Here is a 23,361-nt window from a genome sequence, read left to right as displayed (position 1 = left end):
CCAACCCGACAGATCTTGAGAGGCTCTGCAGAGAAGAATACAGGTGTGCCAAGCTTGCAGCGTCATACCCAAGAAGACTCTAGACTGTAATCGCTGCCAACAAAGTACTGATTAAAGTGTCTGAATACTTATGTAAATAAGATATTTCATTTTTTGGGAAAAAATGTCTGAAAACCATTATGGTTTATTGTGTGTAGATTGATGAGAATGTTTTTTAAATCAATTTTAAGTCTCTAACATAACGTAACAAAATCAAGGTAAAAAAAAAAGTCAAGGGGTCTGAATACTTTCCGAATGCTCCGTAAATAGTTTGGACACATCTACTCTTTTATTTCTACTATTTTCTACATTGTAAAATAATAGTGAAGATATCAACTATGAAATAACACATATGGAATCATGTAGTAACCAAAAATGTGTTAAACAAATAAAATAAATGTTAGATTTTAGATTCTTCAAAGTAGCCACCCTTTGCCTTTACAGCTTTGCACACTCTTGGCATTCTCTCAACCAGCTTCATGAGGAATGCTTTTCCAACAGTCTTGAAGGAGTTCCCACATATGCTGAGCACTTGTTGGCTGCTTTTCCTTCACACTGAGGTTGGGTGATTGTGGAGGCCAGGTCATCTGATGCAGCACTCCATCACTCTCCTTCTTGGTTAAATAGTCCTTACACAGCCTGGAGGTGTGTTGAGTCATTGTCCTGTTGAAAAACAAATGATAGTCCCACTAAGCGCAAACCAGATGGGATGGTGTATTGCTGCAGACTGCTGTGGTAGACATGCTGGTTAAGTGTGCCTTGAATTCTAAATAAATCACTGACAGTGTCACCAGCAAAGCATCCCCACACCATCACACCTCCTCCTCCATGCTTCACGGTGGGAACCACGCATGCAGAGATCATCCAATTACCTACTCCGAATCTCACAAACACAGCGGTTGGAACCAAAAATTTGGTTTCCACCGGTCTAATGTCCATTGCTCTTGTTTCTTGGCTAAGCAAGTCTCTTCTTCTTATTGGTGTCCTTTGGTAGTGGTTTCTATGCAGCAATTTGACCATGAAGGCCTGATTCACGCAGTCTCCTCTGAACAGTTGATGTTGACGTGTCTGTTACTTGAACTATGAGAAACATTTATTTGGGCTGCAATCTGAGGTGCCTTTAACTCTAATGAACTTATCCTCTGCAGCAGAGTTAACTCTGGGTCTTCCTTTCMTGTGGCGGTCCTCATGTAACCCAGTTTCATCATAGCGCTTGATGGTTTCGTCGACTGTACTTGAAGAAACTTTCAAAGTTCTTGAAATTTTCCGGATTGACTGACCTTCATGTCTTAAAGTAATGATGGRCTGTCATTTCTCTTTGCTCATTTCAGCTGTTCTTGCCATAATATGGACTTGGTCTTTTACCAAATAGGGCTATATTCTGTATACCACCCCTACCTAGTCACAACACAACTGATTGGCTCAAACGCATTAAGAAGAAATTCCTCAAATTAACTTTGAACAAGGCACACCTGTTAATTGAAGTGCATTCCAGGTGACTACCTCATGGAGCTGGTTTGGAGAATGCCAAGACTGTGCAAAGCTGTCATCAAGGCAAAGGGTGGCTACTTACATTTACATTTACATTTAAGTCATTTAGCAGACGCTCTTATCCAGAGCGACTTACAAATTGGACTTTGAGGAATCTCAAATATAAAATATATTTTGATWTGTTTAACACTTTTGTTTGGTTACTACATGATACCATATGTGTTATTTCATAGTTTTGATGTCTTCTTTCTACAATGTAGGAAATAGTAAAAATAAAGAAAAACCCTGGAATGAGTAGGTGTCCAAACTTTTGACTGGTACTGTATGTTACCGAGGTGAAACGTCACTCCATGATAAGGTATAGACATTTACATTGACATTTACATCCCCTACCAGTGGTGCAAGGACGCGCTATGCAGCGGAAGCTCTTATTTTCATCTCTGGTTTAGATTTGCTGAGCTATCTGTCAAGAATCCCTACGCTTCGAAGTTACACATTGTTGTAGCTGCAAAAAAAACATTTTTTTTTATTAATGATAACACAGAAATGGATTACCCCTCCACAGTTTTCTTAATCTTAGCCTATCTAGTAATTTTAGAATTACCCAAATTTGGTAGCCTACAGATATATAATCTTAATTTGCTCATGTTGCAGGACAACATTCCTGCAACAGGAAATGTAAGACTTGTAGTGGGTTTGAGGTTTAAAAAGTATTCTAAAGTTAGTAATTTCCACTTCACAATTTCAGACTTGATTTTCCTTTATAAAAAATKTATCAACCCCACAAAATATTCATTAATTATAATCCACATAATAATTCACAGTTTCTGTTGCTGCAGGATTATTTTCCTGATGTAGCACACTGGCTCAAATTAAGATCCAGTATGTATGATGTTGCATGCACTTTCTGGCTACTGGCATGGTTGTTCATGCGGTTACAATGTAGGCCTATCACTGATCAAACGTTCTCAACAAAAAAAAAGTTACAGGGATATACATCCTTTTTTACATGCAAATCTGATTGGATACAACAGTTAATTATTGAAATAGCAGCCTCAATTTAACTTCAGAGTTGCTTTTTTCTTTCTGAGGGGAAATCGGGGCTGTCTGGTCACCTTATGTTTGGGGTGTTTTGTGTGTGGATGCGTGCAGGCCAAGTTTGTGCAAAGCAGAAGGTGAAAGAGATCATGGATAAGGAGAAAAAGAAAGTGGGTCACGTATAGCAAGAAAAAGAAAAAGTGTTGAAAACAGTTGTCATATTTTAAAGGGTCTCAATCAAATCTGAGCATCAGAGCACAGCTCCTATAGCTATCACAGCCACACAGAGGGGTCAATCTTGAATTGCAGTGGCATTTGGGTCCCTTGCCTTTGCAACCATGGAAAAACACTTTAAAATGACAAATAGTTACACATCATACATGTTTTGGTTTATATTAAACTGTTTATCAATGATCAAACATAATCCAAGTCCTTAATACAGCAAAAAGTTATGTTTATGCATTGTTTAAAGTACTTAGGGGTAAGCAAATGGACTTGTCCCAGTAGTGATGTGTAAAGTTGTAGTAATTTGTTTTTGGGACTATCTATTATTTTTAACGCTARAAAGTGAACAAAAGTATTTCATATGTTGTATAGATCAATAAAAACAAAACAGGCTTTAAAATAAAAATGTTTTACTACTATAATGTCTGTTCCTCAGTTTTATGTCACTGGTGTTACCGCCCTAAGTCTCTCGTTACATAAACTCAGCAAAAAAAGAAATGTCCTCTCACAGTCAATTGTTTATTTTCAACAAACTTAACATGTGTCAATATTTGTATGAACATAAGACTCAACAACTGAGTCATAAACTGAACAAGTTCCAAAGACACGTGACTAACAGAAATTGAATAATGTGTCCCTGATCAAAGGGGGGGGGTCAAAACAAAAGTAACAGTCAGTATCTGGTGTGGCCACCAGCTGCATTAAGTACTGCAGTGCATCTAATCCTCATGGACTGCACCAGATTTGCCAGTTCTTGCTGTGAGATGTTACCCCACTCTTCCACCAAGGCACATGCAAGTTCCCAGACATTTCTTGGGGGAATGGCCCTAGCCCTCACCCTTCGATTCAACAGGTCCCTGACGTGCTCAATGGGATTGAGATCCGGGCTTTTCACTGGCCATATTAGAACACTGACATTCCTGTCTTGCAGGAAATCACGCACAGAACGAGCAGTATGGCTGGTGGCATTGTCATGCTGGAGGGTCATGTCAGAATGAGCCTGCAGGAAGGGGTACCACATGAGGGAGAAGGATGTCTTTCCTGTAACGCACAGCGTTGAGATTGCCTGCAATGACAACAATCTCAGTACGATGAGGCTGTGACACACCACCCCAGACCATGACAGACCCTCCACCTCCAAATCAATCCCGCTCCAGAGTACAGGCCTCGGTGTAACGCTCATTCCTTCGACGATAAACGTGAATCCAACCATCACCCCTGGTGAGACAAAACTGCAACTTGTCATTGAAGAGCACTTTTTGCCAGTCCTATCTGGTCAGCGACGGTGGGTTTGTGCCCATAGGCGACGTTGTTGCCGGTGATGTCTGGTGAGGACCTGCCTTACAACAGGTCTTCAAGCACTCAGTCCAGCCTCTCTCAGCCTATTGCGGACAGTCTGAGCACTGATGGAGGGATTGTGCGTTCCTGGTGTAACTCGAGCAGTTGTTGTTGCCATCCTGTACCTGTCCCACAGGTGTGATGTTCGGATGTACCGATCCTGTGCAGGTGTTGTTACACGTGGTCTGCCACTGCGAGGACGATCAGCTGTCCGTCCTGTCTCCCTGTAGCGCTGTCTTAGGCGTCTCACAGTATGGACATTGCAATTTATTGCCCTGGCCACATCTGCAGTCCTCATGCCTCCTTGCAGCATGCCTAAGGCATGTTCACGCAGATGAGCAGGGACCCTGGGCATCTTTCGTTTGGTGTTTTTCAGAGTCAGTAGAAAGGCCTCTTTAGTGTCCTAAGTTTTCATAACTGTGACCTTAATTGCCTACCGTCTGTAAGCTGTTAGTGTCTTAACGAGCGTTCCACAGGTGCATGTTCATTAATTGTTCATGGTTCATTGAACAAGCATGGGAAAGAGTGTTTAAAACCTTTACAATGAAGATCTGTGAAGTTATTTGGATTTTTATGAATCATCCTTGAAAGACAGGGTCCTGAAAAAGGGACATTCATTTTTTTGCTGAGTTTACGTTTACAAGGATCTTAAGCATTCCCTCCAGTGGCAAACTGTTATTGGGGGAGGGGTTCTATAGTAAAGAAAATTATTAGCTAATCACACCCTTTTAGTATGTCATAATTTTGGCTCTACGACATCCACAATTGTTACGGCAGTCGTCTCTCAGTCGAACTCTCTGTCGTGGATGTCCAAATTTCAATGAGGTCTTCTCACAAAACCAACTTTCCAGACCGATCCATTGGAGCTACAAACTAATATGGGTCACACTTTATTTGGATAGTCCAGATTGTCCATCTGTAGATGCTCTACAAATGGCCATACTGTCTGTTGATAAGCAACTGCTTGCTAAGGTTATGGTTAGGTTTAGAGTAAGGGTTAGTGTAAGGGTTAAAGTTAGGGTAAGGGTTGATGTTCGATTTAGGGCTAGTATGTSGATAGTTCGTTGAAATGTTACTGATAGTCCATCTGTGCGCTACAGACTATCCAAATAAAGTRMTACCGGTGTYGGTTGTTCTGCTCTACAATGCACACAAGCTTCAGGGGAGTCATTTGAAGGTAACACAGTAATGGGCTGTAAAAATGGCACAAAGTACATAGTGGGTAAAAAGTGCCACGAAAAATGGGACCAAACATGGACCAAAAAAAAAATATATATTATTCAGAGTTTTCAAATATAGGACAGACACTTCAAAACCTTATTCCTTACGATGTATTTTTTGACTGTCTGTTTTGCAATGTACAAATGTGTTATTCAATGTGTTTCTATGGGCTTTAGCAGTAAAGGCCAAATTCTATGTTTCTTCAAATACATTTTGTATATTTTTTTTATACCTTACAGGGGTCCTAAAATTCAAAATCAAATGGCTAAATTATTCATTTTATGACCGTCTTTAAAAAATGCTATATGTTAGATCGCAATATCTACCGAGCTAAGGGCTTAGACCTATATGAGTTAAGAAAATCCTTAATAACTTAAAATGGACTACCCAAATCTGAGTCTGAATACATTTCTCATTGGAGTTACCATCATTGGAGTTACTACTACTACTATTACTACTACTACTACTACTACTGGTCCCGTGTGGCTCAGTTGGTAGAGCATGGCGCTTGCAACGCCAGGGTTGTGGGTTCATTCCCCACGGGGGGACCAGGATGAATATGTATGAACTTTCCAATTTGTAAGTCGCTCTGGATAAGAGCGTCTGCTAAATGACTTAAATGTACTGGTGGCATAATGTTATCATAATGCCATATAAGTTTATTTAGAATGGGGAATATAAAATACCATGGCAAATGTCACCACAATTCAAAAATGATCCAGAAATGATACACACTAGCGTTTTGAGTGTGCGAGTTAAACCTTCCAGTTATCTGGATAACTCTGATTCTCCGCAGAGATTAGTCTACACCCATGATGAGATCAATTCAACCCACAGGAACCAAATACAGCGATACATAAAACACCCAAAATGAAATGAAGCGTGATTTATAATGGAAGGGAATATTTTATTTGCCCATGACAGATGTTGTACTTCTCTTTGAAGAATCATGGGTAGGAGGGTTTGTTGCTTCTCAGAGGAAACTGTTGAAGAAATTCCAAGATCTAGATGAAAGAGATTTCTTCCAACACCTTGACACTCTGTCTGAAAAAGAAGAGAACCAATGGTGCAATGGCACTTACACCATGGCTACACCGGCTACACGCGCAGTGGTGTACACTACTTAAGTAGTACTTTAAAGTATTTTTACTTAYGTCGTTTTTGGGGTATCTTTACTATTTATATTTTTGACAACTTTTACTCCACTACATTCCTAAAAAAAATACAGTTGAAGTTTACATACACTTAGGTTGGAGTCATTAAAACTCGTTTCTCAACCACTTCACACAGACAGATTATTTCACTTATCAGTCACTGTATCACAATTCCAGTTGGTCAGAAGTTTGACTGTGCCTTTAAACAGCTTGGAAAATTTCAGAAAATTATGTCATGGCTTTAGAAGCTTCTGATAGGCTAATTGACATCATTTGAGTCAATTGGAGGTGTACCTGTGGATGTATTTCAAGGCCTACCTTCAAACTCAGTGGCTCTTTGCTTGACATCATGGGAAAATCAAAAGAAAAAAAATTGTAGACCTCCACAAGTCTGGTTCATCCTTGGGGGCAATTTCCAAATGCCTGAAGGTACCACGTTCATCTGTACAAACAATAGTACGCAAGTATAAACACAATGGGACCACGCAGCCGTCATACTGCTCAGGAAGGAGATGTGTTCTGTCTCCTAGAGGTGAACGTACTTTGGTGCGAAAAGTGCAAATCAATCCGAGAACAACAGCAAAGGACCTTGTGAAGATTCTGGAGGAAACAGGTACAAAAGCATCTATATCCACAGTAAAACAAGTCCTATATCAACATAACCTGAAAGGCCGCTCAGCAAGGAAGAAGCCACTGCTCCAAAACTTCCATAAAAAAGCTAGACTACGGTTTGCAGCTGCACATGGGGACAAAGATCGTACTTTTTGGAGAAATGTCCTCTGGTCTGATGAAACAAAAATATAACTGTTTGGCCATAATGACCATCATTATGTTTGGAGGAAAAAGGGGGAGGCTTGCAAGCCAAAGAACACCATCCCAACCATGTAGCGCCGGGGTGGCAGCATCATGTTGTGGGGGTGCCTGGCTGCAGGAGGGACTGGTGCATTTCACAAAATAGATGGTATCATGAGGTAGGAAAATTATGTGGATATATTGAAGCAGCACCTCAAGACATCAGTCAGGAAGTTAAAACTTGGTTGGAAATGGGTCTTCCAAATGGACAATGACCCCAACCATACTTCCAAAGTTGTGGCAAAATGGCTTAAGGACAACAAAGTCAAGGTATTGGAGGGGCCATCAAAAAGCCCTCACCTCAATCCYATAGAAAATTTGCTATCAGAACTGAAAAAGCATGTGCGAGCAAGGAGGCCTACAAACCTGACTTGGTTACAGCATCTCTGTCAGGAGGAATGGGCCAAAATTCACCCAACTTATTGTGAGAAGCTTGTGGAAGGCTACCTGAAATGTTTGACCCAAGTTAAACAATTTTAAAGGCAATGCTACCAAATACTAATTGAGTGTATGTAAACTTCTGACCCACTGTGAAAATGATGAAATAAATAAAAGCTGAAATAAATAATTCTCTATACTATTATTCTGACATTTCACATTCTTAAAATAAAGTGGTGATCCTAACTGACCTAAGACAGGGAATTTTTACTTGGATTAAATGTCAGGAATGGTGAAAAAATTTAGTTTAAATGTATTTGGCTAAGGCGCATGTGAACTTCCGACTTCAACTGTACTTATTGGCTCACAACATTTTAGCTTTTCATTTTTAATGAATTTGTAAAAATGTCTAAAAACGTCATTCCACTTTGACCTTATAGGATATTGTGTGTAGGCCAGTGACACAAAATCTCAATTGAATCAATTTTAAAATCAGGCTGTAACACAACAAAATGTGGAAAAAGTCAAGGGGTGTGAATACTTTCTGAATGCACTGTGTGTACATTTATTTTGCAACACTCGTGGACTCAACCTGGCCGGTGTAGTCAGGGTGTTAGAAACACAGATAGACATCACAGCTATGCTACTCATTCACCCATCCCCTTGTTCCTGCTTGCATCTTTGGCTGGGCATCCCTTCTGTATGGTGGATGGACAACTTTATCTGAAACCATGCAGAATCTGTCTATTCTATATCTCTACCGGAGCTATACATGCTAGACTTATGCCATCATGTTTGATTATAAGCATACCTTTGTTTTACACAAGACTCCCAGGTGATCTGCTCTGTTGTCAATGGAAACAAGCTGCAATCTCAGTGTCCTCAAGGTGTACTCCATTACTTTTACATTATCCAGAGCGACTTACAGTGAGTGCATTCCTCCATGCATTCACTTCATCATATTACACATAACAGATTAAAAGTGTGCTTTTTGAGTATTGTGGAGCTTTTTGTCATCCATAATGTGTTCCATATGATTTAACCATAAGCAGTGGGGCTTACGTCTCCAATATCTGCTCAAAATATATCCCACGTTTCCCAGCACAGATAACTAAGCGCTATGCTGGTCACTCCATCTAGATCACCGCAGAAAACAGAATCAGAAACTCCATGGATGGTATCATATTCTTCCACTGCTACAGCACAGAGATAAACACGTTTTGAAGCTACAGTAAGAGTCTCATGGGTCGGATTCCTAGCCATATCCTCTCCTCTCAGAGACACCTACGCATGCAGCTTTGACCAGACCATGGGCAACTGAGACGGGAAAGAGTGACTTAGAGATTTTCAATTACATTGTGTGGGACGTTCTAGAACTGTCTGGGAACGGGAAAAGCACTTAGCACACTGGTCTGTCGGTGGAAAAGAGTGGGCTTCACAGAGAGATCTCGAGTGACCTCAAGCCTTGATCACAAGCCTTGGTCGTAAAAACAGGGGGGGGGGGGTTCTAAGCTATATGGAATTGTTTTAAAATGATCATTTTGCTATTTGATTTTGAATTTGAAGACCCCTTTGAAGTATCAAAATATATATACATGTATACAGTATATCCACTACATGGAAAAACAGATAGTCCCCCCGAAAAGCTAAAGGAAGTTTGTTCTGAATTGTCTATCCTATATCTGAGCGATATAAGAAAGATCAGGAAACATTTGTTATTTTTCTGCACATGTATTTAACCCCTTATTTTTGGTACTGAATAGTCTCCATACAAATTTCCATACATTATTGGAACTGGTACCAGGGGACCTTCAGACGAGTCTTGTGAGGCCTGTAGGCGTCCTAGAGAAAAACAACCGACATGTACTTGAGTCTCACCTTTCCACAGAGGGTTCATATTAGTGCGCAGCCCAAACTGTTCGGACGCTACAGACAGAAGTTGGCAGATCAGCTGTACCGACTTCAGACGAGTACAAAGATTGAAAAAAACACAGTTCAGACGCTTCAGACAATTTTGTTAGGAGACCGATTTTCAAGGTGTCTCGTGGTCTGACAAACACTGCTCTAGTGAAGATGCACACAGACACATATACAGTACAGAGTCTTTCAGGAATGGAACAGGTAGACAGGTGTGTGATGTTCAGGTGATGGGTAAGAAAGCTATTGGATTTTCTTTGATGTTCTCCACCTTCAGCTCCCTCAGCACTTCCAGTTTTCTCAGGAAATCAAGGAAAGTTTGATATTTTCTAGTACATGTATATTATTCCTCCTGTCTTGACACATATCTCACATATTCATTTACTTTCACACCTCTCTCCATTCTATTTTGGTCTGTCTGTCTCGCCCACCGTCTCTCTCTCTCTCGTAGCCAACAGCTGCCTCCTTTTCCCTCTGTTTATTTACTTTTATTATCTTTATCTTCAGGCCAGCGATGGCCAGACATCTGTCACATGCGTGAGACAAGAGCAGATTAATTACAGGGACCTGGCAACAGGGAACATTTAGTTTAACAAAGTCTTCCAAATTCTTTCCAGCATTTCTCTGGGAACGCAGTCGCCAGAAGTTCGATAGATACTCTACCAACAAAGCGTCTCAAAGAGTCTAGGCCAGGCCACAGAGGGAGAACTYCATCAATACTGTTGATCGTGTAAATGATATGTATGGGAGATGACGTACAGTGATCAGTTTGGGACTTGCCGTAATGACGAGATGCCTGGTTCAAATCCTAAGACTTATTGGTGCATATGGAAGGAACTCTCATTCCGTTGATGTTGTTTGATTCTCAGGTCTGGTTACCCGTTCTCACAACACTCAATGTTGTAGTAAGCAAGAGTGTTACTGAACAGGAAACTGTTGGCGACCTTCCTATCTGTTGTTTAACCCCTGGGAACCTTCGTTCTCTCCTTCACTCTCTCCAACTTTACTTTTTCGGGCCGTAGCCAAAGGGTTTCAGCAAAGCCCAGACTTTTGATGGTTGTTTAAAATTAAATCTAATTGCTATTAAATCTTATTGAATTACAACGCTGTCTCTAGTTATCAGTAGTGCCATCGGCTTGGTGGGGACGAATGAAAGTGCCTTATGGTCATTGTCAAGCACCATGGTAACTATTTAGGTTTTTATCTTCCCTCACACCTATTTATTAAAATGTATCTCTGCTTTTATCATGCCTAGTCCAGCTGTATCACCATAAACATACAGCAGAGTATTTTCCAATATCTGCTTTCCATTGTATAGTTAATTGCATTGAAAATGACCCTGAACATGAATTAGATGCTGTGTATGTATGTGAACAAGAACCAGAGGAATGACTGAAAGAATGTAGAAAACAGGGTAGTATGAGGGCAGGGGTTATTCTCCCAGATGAATTTGATTAGATTTGATTAATTTTCCCCAGACCTTGTGGCATCCACACAGAGGCCAATGACTATAGCAGACATGGAAAGTCTTTTTTTTTTAAAGCGGCTGTGACAGCCTTTGCCACAGGATTGGGAGCTAATTATCTAGCTTTCATTATTGATGAGGTGCAGAGACAAGTGCACTCACACACAGACACACACTCACACTTTGGTTCAAATATACTTACTACGAGGTGCGCCACACGCATGCAAATTAGATGACGAAGCATTCACAAACACGGAGCCACACGCACAGACAGTATTGTATTGGTCACACACGTTGCCATAGACTTGAACACGGACACACACACACACACACACACACAGTGTACCACATACCCTAACTTACAGAATGGCCCTTACACCTCCCTGTGGGTCAGATCATCTGTGTTGAACGTAATGAGTGAACATGTACTCATCCCTCACCCTCTACGAGAGAGCTGTTACATTTTTTTAAATGAAAAAAATTCTGCCTCTGCTCGCTTTGAATACTACGCCAGCAGAACACTCATTAGCATTTAAATGGGAAAAGGAAAACACTGTGCAGTTGGCACAGTCATACCTCCGTCCCACAGCTGTCTGATGGCGGAGAGAGAAGGAAACTTTAATGTGGCTTTTTAAAAACGTAGGCTGGTTTTATAAGGTTTGGAGCAGAAATGGTCGTCTCCATAGCGCTATTACCATCTACAGTAATTACTTTGGTGAGTTAATTCTGAGAATATTCACCTTGGGAAGAAAACTGGATTAGATTCTTTTTATCTGGCTATTGAGCGTTTCATACAGTCTCCTCTTGTGTTGTTGATGCAGAAATCAGAGGAAACCACCACGTTCACAAGGTCTTACTGTACATGCATGGCTTTTGCCCAGATTTCATAGACCACTCGTCCACTCGAYTCACACACAACATGCTTTCTCCCATAAGTAGGCCTAATGCTCTTACAAGGATTATAAAGTTGAAAACTGGACCATTAGTCCATGAATGTTGATCTCATTCAGATTTCAATGTGAGCCCTGATCACTCAGACGGGGGTAGGTTAGGTCTCATCCCAAAGCTAGTCTATGACTCAACTGGAGCTTTGTGGGTAAAAAAAAATAAAAAATGGGACAGCTGCTATTTCAACATGACACAAGTCTGTCTCTTTGTATCTGGCTCACATTTCCCTTCCCTGGGAAATAAGGGAAGAGGGCAGCTGCGGTGGGATGATTTGGGTTGAATTAAAGGCTGTTTCCTATCGGGCTCCGGAGGCTCTGATCCCCCCGTCCCGCTCGTCTGGCTGCACCCATCTCTCCGCCCGGCAACAGCATCTAACTGGAGGAGCACATGGATTAAATTATATCAGCCCCCTTCACTGTAACATGTCCCATGAATAATAACAATGGATTTTATATTCAAAATGGCGTCTTGTTTGAAAGAACCTCTGTCTCACTACCTTTGATGGGGTTGTGTAATAGTCTTTCCCAGTGTTGTTGCCAGGATGGCGGGTTGGTCCCCCTACTTTCCTACATCACAGGTGTCATTCTTCACCCCAACGAAACCACAGGTCCCCGGCTTAAGGGGGAGGCTGAGGGCAGGCAGAGGAATTGACTCCGATTTTTTGTTCTACGTTTCACACGTCAAGCAGGAAGTGGTGAACTTCTTCTCCAGTCTAGGCTGCACAAAAACAGTCTGTGTGGGGCGATGATAACAGGGACTGATGAAATGGTAACACTTGATTTGTCCTGCTGTCTGTGATCTCAGTGGCTGGAAAATGGGATCTTGTAACACTCCTTTAGAGTAGTCACTGCAGTGTTGTGCGCGGCAACAGCGAACCGGATATGAAAGATATCATCAGTGTCTGTCTTTGATTCTGTACTATTCTCTCACAGGGCTCCTGATCCAACCGTGTCCCCTCCACCCCCCACCCCCACCTACCTCCTGTCATCACCTCCTCTGACGAGGCCATGAAACAGGTGGCTGTGGCACAGTAAGTAGCGGGGGAAGATCCATACTGACTCGTTGTGTTTGTGTGTGTGTGTGTGTGTGGTGTGTGTGGTGTGTGTGGTGTGTGTGTGTGTGTGTGTGTGTGTGTGTGTGTGTGTGTGTGTGTGTGTGTGTGTGTGTGTGTGTGTGTGTGTGTGTGTGGATGAGAGAGAGATCATGAATAGATGTGGAGACTAACTGGCTTGCAGCTATGTCCATTCCTATTCTCTGACCCTCTAATCCTCTCTACCCAGTTTATGTACATTCCTTTCTCTGTCTCTATCTTCTTTCTCTGTCTCTATTTACATTTAAGTCATTTAGCAGACGCTCTTATCCAGAGCGACTTACAAATTGGTGCATTCACCTTACAGTTTATGTCCATTCCTTTCTCTGTCTCTATCCTCTCTACCCAGTATATCCACTTCCCTCCCTATATTACTATTCTGTTCAAAGTCATTTTTTACTTTTCATAAGACCTTTCTCTCTGTCCGGTATGTCATCAGATGAGTTAAACACAGTATAGACTTCCATAATTACATTACACTGTCTGGGGATGAAACCCATATCACCCTCGTAGAACACATCCAGGACTAACCAGCATAGAGCAAATAGCTTAAAATGTCACAAAGAATAATGGGAAAAAGGTCTCCAACACTGCATGTGTTCACACGATATGATTGCATGCAAGTAGGGATGAACAAGCTGCTGCACAACAATACACGTTAGGCATTTATAATTAAAAGCCTTATGACATCATATTGGAACAGACAACGAGCCGTAGAATTCATTAGATCTCTACGCAACTAGCTTTGATAAGATTATCTCATTTGAATGTATCATTTAAGAATAATTCGGTCAACAAAGCAAACAATAGGCTCGGTGTCTTCATGCTCCTCATTTTTCACTTCACATGAAAGACCCRGAGACTCTCACGCTTAAAAAAAACATTGCCAAGACATCTGTTCCTGGAATTACAAACCAGTTGTAAAAAGATCCTATTATCTCGACAAAGTTGTCTGGAGACTGTATGGCGCATCAAGTACATTTTAATAAGTCTTTTTTTTTTCTTTTTCTGGGGTTGGGATCAGTGGCTTAGTTCTCAATCTAATTAAGTGTGGCTGCTATGTTGTCAGAATGATGTCACAAGCGCCCGTGGTTCTTCTCAGTGAATCCCAAAGGAAAATCAGTGCCTGTTATCTCTGTCCTCTTTCCCATCCTCTCTCCTCTTTGTAACGTGTGTGTCGTAAACCAAGCCCTCACGAAAAACACCACATCCACAACATACCCCACCATGGGGTTGGGATTGGTTTGATGGAGGTGTCATTAGTGGAATCGTCACTGGTTCAGTTCACTTGGTTGTGAATCCCACTAACCCTTTTAACACTTACCTTCGTCCACTGTTCGCCCATTAGATTAGCTGACAATCACAGCTATTCATCCCTGACCACTACATTCAATGTCCCACCAAAGAACAATCAAGTTCTCAACAAGAAGCCAACAATTTAGGCGGATACAATTGACTGCGCAAGCACTTGAACCACGTTACATCAAGTTATGAGAGGCTTTTTAGTGAATATATCAATTGAGTTACTGACAGTGGGTTGGCGCGTAATCTCCTCCTAATGTCTTTACAGTCCATCACAGAGGACAGAATGTCCCTCCCCATAATTATACATCGCATCACTTACAAACACTGACACTGGTGCTTACTAATGACGTGGAAATGACCAGTAGCCTCAGCTYTACAACTAGTCCTGCCAGTGGTTGTCAGCCAAGGTACACAAACCCACCACACCCTCACGTTAAGCCGTGTACAGTGTGAACACACCACTGTTCTGTGTCCTTGTACTCTGCAATAAAACACTCCCTGACAGTACTCTCCTTCCAATGCGGTGTGCTTGTGTGTGCTTGTGTTTGCTTGTGTGTGCTTGTGTGTGCTTGTGTGTGTGTGTGTGTGGGTGTGTGTGGGGTGTGTGTGTGTGTGTGTGTGTGTGTGGTGTGTGTGTGTGTGTGTGTGTGGTGTGTGTGTGTGGGGTGTGTGTGTGTGTGTGTGTGTGTGTGTGTGTGTGTGGTGTGTGTGTGTGTGTGTGTGTGTGTGTGTGTGTGTGTGTGTGTGTGGGAGTTGTAGTTCGGACCATGTCAGCCTTTTCGGGATGATCTCCAATTCCAAAGAGGGAGAGAAAGAGGTGATCAGTATCAGGAAAGTCAGCAGCTGTCACACAAAAGCTAACAATTGAATATGCATCATGATAGTACATAAGATCATACTGTATGTTGTCACATTGAAGAACAGACAATTTTGAACTATTCTCTTCTCTGCTCTCTCTCTCTCTCTCTCTCTCTCTCTCTCTCTCTCTCTCTCTCTCTCTCTCTCTCTCTCTCTCTCTCTCTCTTACTCTCCTCACTTCTCTCATCTCTCTCTCTGCATTGCTTAATCAACATTTTATTTCGTTTATAATACGGAACAAAAAAATAAATACAACATGTGTTGGTCACATGTTTCATGAGCTGAAATCAAAGATCCCAGAAATGTTCCGTACGCACAAAAAGCTTTACTCTCAAACTCACTTTTAGTGAGCGTTTCTCCTTTGCCAAGATAATCCATCCACCTGACAGGTGTGGCATATCAAGAAGCTGATTAAACAGCATGAGCGTTAGGCCACTGTGCAGTTTTGTCACACAACACAATGCCACAGATGTCTCAAGTTTTGAGGGAGCGTGCAATTGGCATATTGACTGCAGGAATGTCCACCAGAGCTGTTGTCAGATAATTTAATATTCATTTCTCTACCATAAGCCGCATCCAACGTCGTTTTAGCAAATTTGGCAGTACCTTCAACCAGCCTCACAACCGCAGACCACGTGTAACCATGCCAGCCCAGGACCTCTACATCCGGCTTCTTCACCTGCGGGATCATCTGAGACCAGCTACTCGGACAGCTGATGAAACTGTGGCTTTGCACAACTGAAGAAATTCTGCACAAACTGTCAGAAACCGTCTCAGGGAAGCTCATCTGCGTGCTTGTCTTTATTCACCAGGGTCTTGACCTGACTGCAGTTCGGCGTCGTAACTGACTTCAGTGGGCAAATGGTCAACCTCGATGGCCACTGGCACGCTGGAGAAGTGTAGATGGATAGACAAGGGTAGATGGAAGGCAGCGTGTATGGTGGCGTGTGGGAGAGCAGTTTTCTGATGTCAACGTTGTGAACAGAGTGCCCCACGGTGGCGGTGGTGTTATGATATAGGAAGGCATAAGCTATGGACAACGAACACGATTGCATTTTATCGATGGAAATTGTAATGCACAGAGATACCGTGACGAGATCCTGAGGCCCGTTGTCATGCCATTCATCCACCTCCATCACCTCATGTTTCAGCATAATAATAATGCACGGCCCCATGTAATGATAATGCACGGCCCCATGTCACAAGGATCTGAGCAAAATTCATGGAAGCTGAAAATATACCAGTTCTTCCATAGCCTGCATTCTAACCAGAGCATGTTTGGGATGCTCTGGATCAACGTATATGTCAGCGTGTTCCAGTTCCCGCCAATATCCAGCAACTTCGCACTTCGGACAACATTCCACAATCCAGCCTGATCAACTTTATGCAAAGGAGATGTGTCGCACTGCACGAGGCAAGATACTGACTGGTTTTCTAATCCACTCCCCTACCTGTTTAAAAATATATCTGTGACCAACAGATGCATATCTTTATTTCCAGTCATGTGAAATCTATAGATGTATTTCAATTGACTGATTTCCTTATATGATCTTTAACTCAGTAACTCAGACATTGTTGCATGTTTCAGTTATATTTTTGTTCAGTGTAGATGTGTGACAGTGGTTGCACAGTCTCAGAGTTGGACACGTTTCTAATATGAACAAACAGGACAAAGTTTGTTCAGCCAAAGCTGAGACGCTGCAGTGGTGGCGGAGGAATTCCTCTGGGCTTGTCAGGGATGTTGGCCTGGGCACAGAGAGAGGACGTTAGGACATGTAGTCTAAAACAAAGATGACAGTCTCATCTGTTGAATAAATACTCTCACCTCTACAAGCCCCTGACTTCTGTCTCTTGAATAAATATACAGCCCTGCTGCACCACGTAGGAGGGTGTGTGTGCCAGCTAATGAGGATGTTAAAGTTCTGGCTAAAGGTGACATGCTAATTTTCAATCAGACAAATGAGCTGCTAATGACAGTTAACGTTAAACGCTGATGCTGAACACGGATGCTGAATGCTGATGCTGAACGTGTTTCCGGATGCTGATGCTGAACGTGTTGCTGGCATGGCAGCCCATAGAGCTGCTGACTGATGAGCTGATGTGCGGTTTGACACCTCCCCAGCCGTGCCCAAATCACTAACACTTATCTCCCTTTCACATGTACGCTTACATGTATCCCTGCTGTCTCTTATACACATCTAGATGTGTATAAGAGACAGCACACACACACACACACACACACACACACACACACACACACACACACACACACACACACACACACACACACACACACACACACACACACACACACACACACACACACACACACACACACACACACACACACAGCAAATTATCCCGTGTTAAATCAACACGGGATAATTAAGAACTAGTGTTCTTTTTAACACTGGACCAGTGTGTATATGGGTCCACACTTTTGAGTGTTAAATAAAAACTGTGCTTAGTGTGGATGTTGTTACACTTTGTCAGTGTTAGGGAATGAACACTTTCAGTGTTACGCAATAACTCATATAGTATTTTTAACACTAGGAAGTGTATATAGTTTGCACCAATGTTGTTATGCAATCACAACTCATATTGTATTTTTAACCATGACACCACGAGGTCCATATCACTTGACAAGGTCAATGTTGAATTAAAGGCATTACTTTATTGCCACATGCTTTTATGTAAGCGTTTAAAAATACTTCAGAACTGGCAGCAGACAGTTAATATAACCATAGACACTTCCACTCACGGATGGCCAAAAATAACGAATCAACCCCCTAATTTGAATAATTTGAATTTGAATAATAAAAAAATCCCCATAAAAATCTGCCAATTTAAACTAGAGATACATATTTATTTTTGCATTGGATGCGTCTCAATCCACCACACTTCCGCATCTGCGGTGAAAGGTGACAGAGCTAGAGCGGTGTTTGTCAGTCCACGGCACATCCCGAAAATCAGTCTTCTCACAAAATCATCTGTAGCGTCCGAACGGTTTGGCCTACAAACTGTTATGACCTCTTTATGGAAAGATGAAACTCTCACGAACACGACGGTGTTCTATTTCGCTTGAGGAACTCAGTGGGATATCCTTCCGCCTGGCGTGCCACGGGTGTGACGTGCGGGTGTGATGTGCGTGCCTCCACCCCTATAAATACCTGGGTGCATAGCATCACTTCCTCCTTTCTTCCCTCAGCTACTCAGGGGAGCGAGAAGTGGATGTAGAAGACTACATGGGTGTGTTTTTCGTTGAGTGTGTAGAGTAATCTCCATTTTGGGCAAAGCTTGCTCCTCCAAGGAGTGCTCTGCATTGTTTTGTTGTCTGTAAACAAAATTCTGACAGGTCGACACTGTGCAATGAAGTAAGGTGAAAGTGTTGGGCCAACCTGTTCACGCTTAGCCTCCCAGCTAATTGCTCTACCTGTTGCTTGTTAGCTTCAGCTGGATACTAGCCTCTTCTCACTGGAGTTTGAGGCTGGGTACCGCGCCTACCCAGGCTAGGGGAGACTGTGTGTTATCTAGCTCTAGCTAAACGCTGTTGCTCTCCAGAAGTAGGATGGGTGATCACCGACGCGCACCTTAACGTCCAGACTTCACATCCTAGCTAGTATACTCTCTTACTGGCTCGAGCTGCAGCTGTTACCAGAGTGAGATTCAGAGCTCGCTCGCCTCACTAATCTCACAATAGTTGGCCAGTCGGTTCTCTCTACTCACACCTAGTCTGTTACTTTGTCAGTTGAGTTTGGCTCCTCACATCCATACCTTTTGGGGATTTTGAGTTGATTTTCATGAATATATTCTGAGAACAGAACTACTTTTATACTTACTCCTGGTATAGTATTAAAGGGGTGTTATACAGATTATCTGGTCTATAAGATATTGTCTGTATTTCTGCTTCTGTCTAGACAGGGAGAAGATTATCCATGCCATACTACTGTGATATAGGCAATGCTGGCTTGGCTTGGCTGATGCCCACATCACCTGTATGATGTGCCTAGGCTTAGAGCATGCCATTCAGGCTGTGGATTCCCCCTTCAGCTGCATGTATTGTGCTACTCTCGGCCCACGCCGATGTAAAGCACGATAAGCTACGATGATGGAGACAAATGCTAGAGGCCCCGGGAGTGGCCTCAAGCGTAAACAACCCTCCTCAGCGGCGGGCCCGCCAAGCAGTCCAAGGAGGACAGGGTCCCTACTCTGGATGAGTTGGAGGCCCAGGCAGCCTCTCTGTCTTTGCAGCTCCACTCTCTCAGCCCGACAGGATCCGTTGTAGACTTAAGACAGGAACCATAGCTCAGAGAGGGCTGAGAGTGAAGTGCCCTGTTCATGAAAGCTCTGGATATTAATCCAGACCCTAACAGCAGCCCGGGCAGAGTGTACATTCCTCTGGTGCCCCAAGTTCTCTAATGAACTGCGTCAATCTTGGGCTAAGGTGAACTCAAGGTTCAGTGCAAGCCAGTGCAAGCCTTGGACCCTCATGGCTTCTCCCGAGGAGTAGTGACTGGACCAGCACCCCGCCATGGACCCCATTGTTGCGGCCATGGTCCTCCCAGACAAGGAGATCATTGGTAGGTCCCACCGCTGTCCTCTGGGACCTCATCGGGCTTCTGACAACCATTTAAACAACACCTTCCTGACCTTGGCCATGGTGGCTCGCTTCATGAATGCGACCACTCTGCTGCAGGCACACCAGCACGGTCTGATAGCTCGCCTGTCCTTTGATGGTGACCAGACGGCTGAAATGACTCAGGTGTCCACACTCATCTCCGTCTTAAATGCTGAGATGCTAATGGAAAAGCCCTGTCTACAGTCATCTCATCATGCAGACAACTTTGGCTCTCACAGGCAAAGATGTCCGCCTCTGTGAAGAAACCCTTTATGGAGCTCCCCATCTCCCCAGGCCAAGTTTCTGGTCCTGGTGTGGCCGCCATTTTGGACCAAACGGCGAAGCTGCGTGAGGACAGAAAGACCCTTCAGTCTTTAATGGGTTCTCTTGCCCCACGTTACCCTACTCAGAGAACATTGCAGTCTAGACCTAAACTCTCTCTTGCCTTGACAGGCTGCTTGGGCCCTCCTCCAAATCAGCCCTGATCATCCACGTCAACAGGCTCCGGGTCAGTGGTGCCATTACAGCCCAGGCCAGTGGTTCACCACTGTCGACCTAAAAGATGCCTACTTCCATGTACCAATCCACCCGGCCCACAGGAAGTTCCTGTGCTTTGCATTCAATGACATAGCGGACAAGTACCAAGTGTTACCTTTTGGCCTCTCCCTGGCACCAAGAACATACACAAAATACATGGTTGCCGCTCTAGCACCATTAACATCACAAGGGATGATTGTACTAAATTGCCTAGACGATTGGGTAATCCACGCTCAGTCACAAGAACAGGCAGCAGTAGACACGACATCACTCCTGAAGCACATCTCAGAGYTAGGCCTCAGGTTGAACATGCAAAAAATCCAACTGGTCCCCACACAAACTGTAATGTTCGTGGGCATGCGGACTGACTCATCTCTAATGAAGGCTCACCTCATCAAAGAGCAGTCCAGAAAATTGTAGTTCACCTCAAWCCTTTTGTCCAAGACTGGAAGGTGACTGTTCTTCAGTGTCAGAGACTGATGGGTCTCCTCTCCGCAGCCTCTCTTTTGACCCCATTGGGCCTTCTACACTTGAGACACCTAGGGGTTCAATGCTCAGGGTTTACATCCCAAGGAACACAGGTATTGTTGCCTGACTGTGCCCAAGGAATGCATCCGAGCACTGGCAAGATGGCAATCCCTGAAATTCCTTTCAGGCAGGATACGCCTGAGCAGAGTCCAACAAAGGGAACTGGTTCAAACAGACACCTCCTTGAAAGGCTGGGGAGCAGTAATGAGGGGGAGGGCACATCAACATGCTGGAGTTGAGAGCAGTCTGACTAGCTCTGCTCAATCCTGAACAATGCAGCGGACCTACCGTCCAGGGAAGGCTCTCCGGAAGGGGAGTGGCGACTATATCCCTGAATGATGAGTCACATGTGGGGATTCTTTGGGAACACAGTAGTGGATCTGTTTCCCTCAGAGAAGAACACGGTACTGTGCCCCCCCGGGCCACTTGGCCTAGATGCCCTGGCCCACGAATGGCCGAGGAAGAGGCTATACGCCTCTCCCCGATCCCGCTGATTCTAGCAACTCCGGACAGAATCAGGGAAGAGGACCACCAGGTCCTTCTGACTGGTTCAGCACAATACTGTCACTCCTAGCAGGAACAGCATGGGAACTACATCGGAGGCGGGACCTATTGTCACAGGCGGAGGGCACATTGTGGCATCAGAATCCCTCCTTCCTGCAGCTGTGGCCTGGCCGCTGAACTGCGAAAATGGTCTGGTTTAGATCTTGAGTTCATCACATCACCACTCTGTGGCCTAATCCTGCCTTCCTCCCAAAGGTCCTGCCCCCAGGACACGTGAACAGGGAAATACTGCTAACAGCCTTGTCCACCTCCATGCCCCCTGGGGCTCATGATGTTGATGTATGTGCTCTGTGTCCTGTGAGATCCCTAAATGCGTACGTGGACCGGACTCAGGCAATCCATCGCTCTGATCAGCTATTTGTGTGCTTTGGAGATAGAGTACAGGGTAAGCATCTCTCAAAACAACGGTTTCACATTGGATTGTAGACACTATCCTGCAAGCATATAGCCTAGCTGGCTATAGCCTAGCCCTCCCAACAGTATTCTGTGATTGGGACGGGTGCTGCATCGAACACCTATGGTGATGTGTTGCTCTAGGCTGTACCCTACAGGAACCAATTTACTCTGGTATTGTCATCCCATTTAGTGACTAGCATAGTCCCTCAAGCGAAATAGAACAAAGGTTACTCACAGTTCTATGAGCTAGGGACTATGCTAGTACAGATGTCAGTACCCTTGTAGCCTCGGGAAGAGTCTCGAGGAAGTGATGCTACGCACCCAGGTATTTATAGGGGGTGGGGGCACGAGCATCACAACCGTGGCACGGAAATACTTTGATATTAATATCTCGGCAACATAGTTCCTAGCTCATAGAACCGTGGTTGTGTAAGTAACCTTCATTCTTCGTTTTGCTCTACGGCCCCCACAAGCGTCTGTGTACTCGTCTGAAGTCGGTACAGCTGATCTGCCAACTTCTGTCTCTGGTGTCCGAACAGTTTGGGCTGCGCACTAATATGAACCCTCTGTGGAAAGGTGAGACTCTCACGTACATGTCGGTTGTTTTGCTCTAGGACACCTACAAGTCTCACAAGACTCGTCTGAAGGTCCACCTGTACCAGTTGAAAAAATTAATGGAGGTATATATGGAGACTGTTTAGTGCTAAAAATAAGGGGTTAAATACGTGTAAAGAAATCCTGATCTTTCTTATATCTTTGCGATATAGGACAGACATTTCAGAACAAAAGTCATTTAGATTTTTGGTGGGGRCTATCTGTTGTTCCATGTAGTGAATCTCTTATATTCAATGCGTTTGTATGGACTAATAGCAGGAAGGCCCAAAATATATTTTTGTCTAAGAATTTTTTTATATATATTTTTTTATACTTCAAGGGGTCTTTAAATTCAAAATCAAATAGCTCAATGATCCTTGGTATGACCTTCTTAAAACAATTCCATATAGCTTAGTAGAACCCCTCCCCCAGCTTAGACAGGGCTTAGACGCTTATGGGTTAAAAGCCACGTCCCCACTAAGCCTCGCATCCAATATAATTTACCAGTGTGCCTTTTCAAATGAAATGTAGAGTTACCACCGATGACTGTATTTGTTAGTGACAGAGACATGGTTGTTGAATTCATTCATTTTCAGTCAAGTGGACTACAGTATCTACTGTAGGTGAATGTTATCACCACAATTAAACTGTTCATGACAATACATGACGTATATTATAAGGCCTTACTTTGATGGCCAAGTTTGACCTAACACAGTGGTGTTAGGAACCTCCTGGTTTGCAGGCCACATCAGGCGTGCAAGTCACATTATGATGTGCAAAGTGATGTGTGATTTCTGTTGGAATC

General features: G+C 43.4%; 1 pseudogene; it reads left to right on the top strand.

The window, feature by feature from the left end:
* The window catches only part of LOC139028417 (general transcription factor II-I repeat domain-containing protein 2A-like), a 33,571-nt pseudogene extending 14,739 nt beyond the window's left edge, over window positions 1–18,832 (top strand).
* Window positions 18,833–23,361: the final 4,529 nt, after the last annotated feature.

The sequence above is a fragment of the Salvelinus sp. IW2-2015 genome, linkage group LG11 (assembly GCF_002910315.2).
Source record: "Salvelinus sp. IW2-2015 linkage group LG11, ASM291031v2, whole genome shotgun sequence".
In the NCBI taxonomy this organism is placed as follows: Eukaryota; Metazoa; Chordata; class Actinopteri; order Salmoniformes; family Salmonidae; genus Salvelinus; species Salvelinus sp. IW2-2015.
This window is presented reverse-complemented; position numbering and strand designations above follow the sequence as displayed.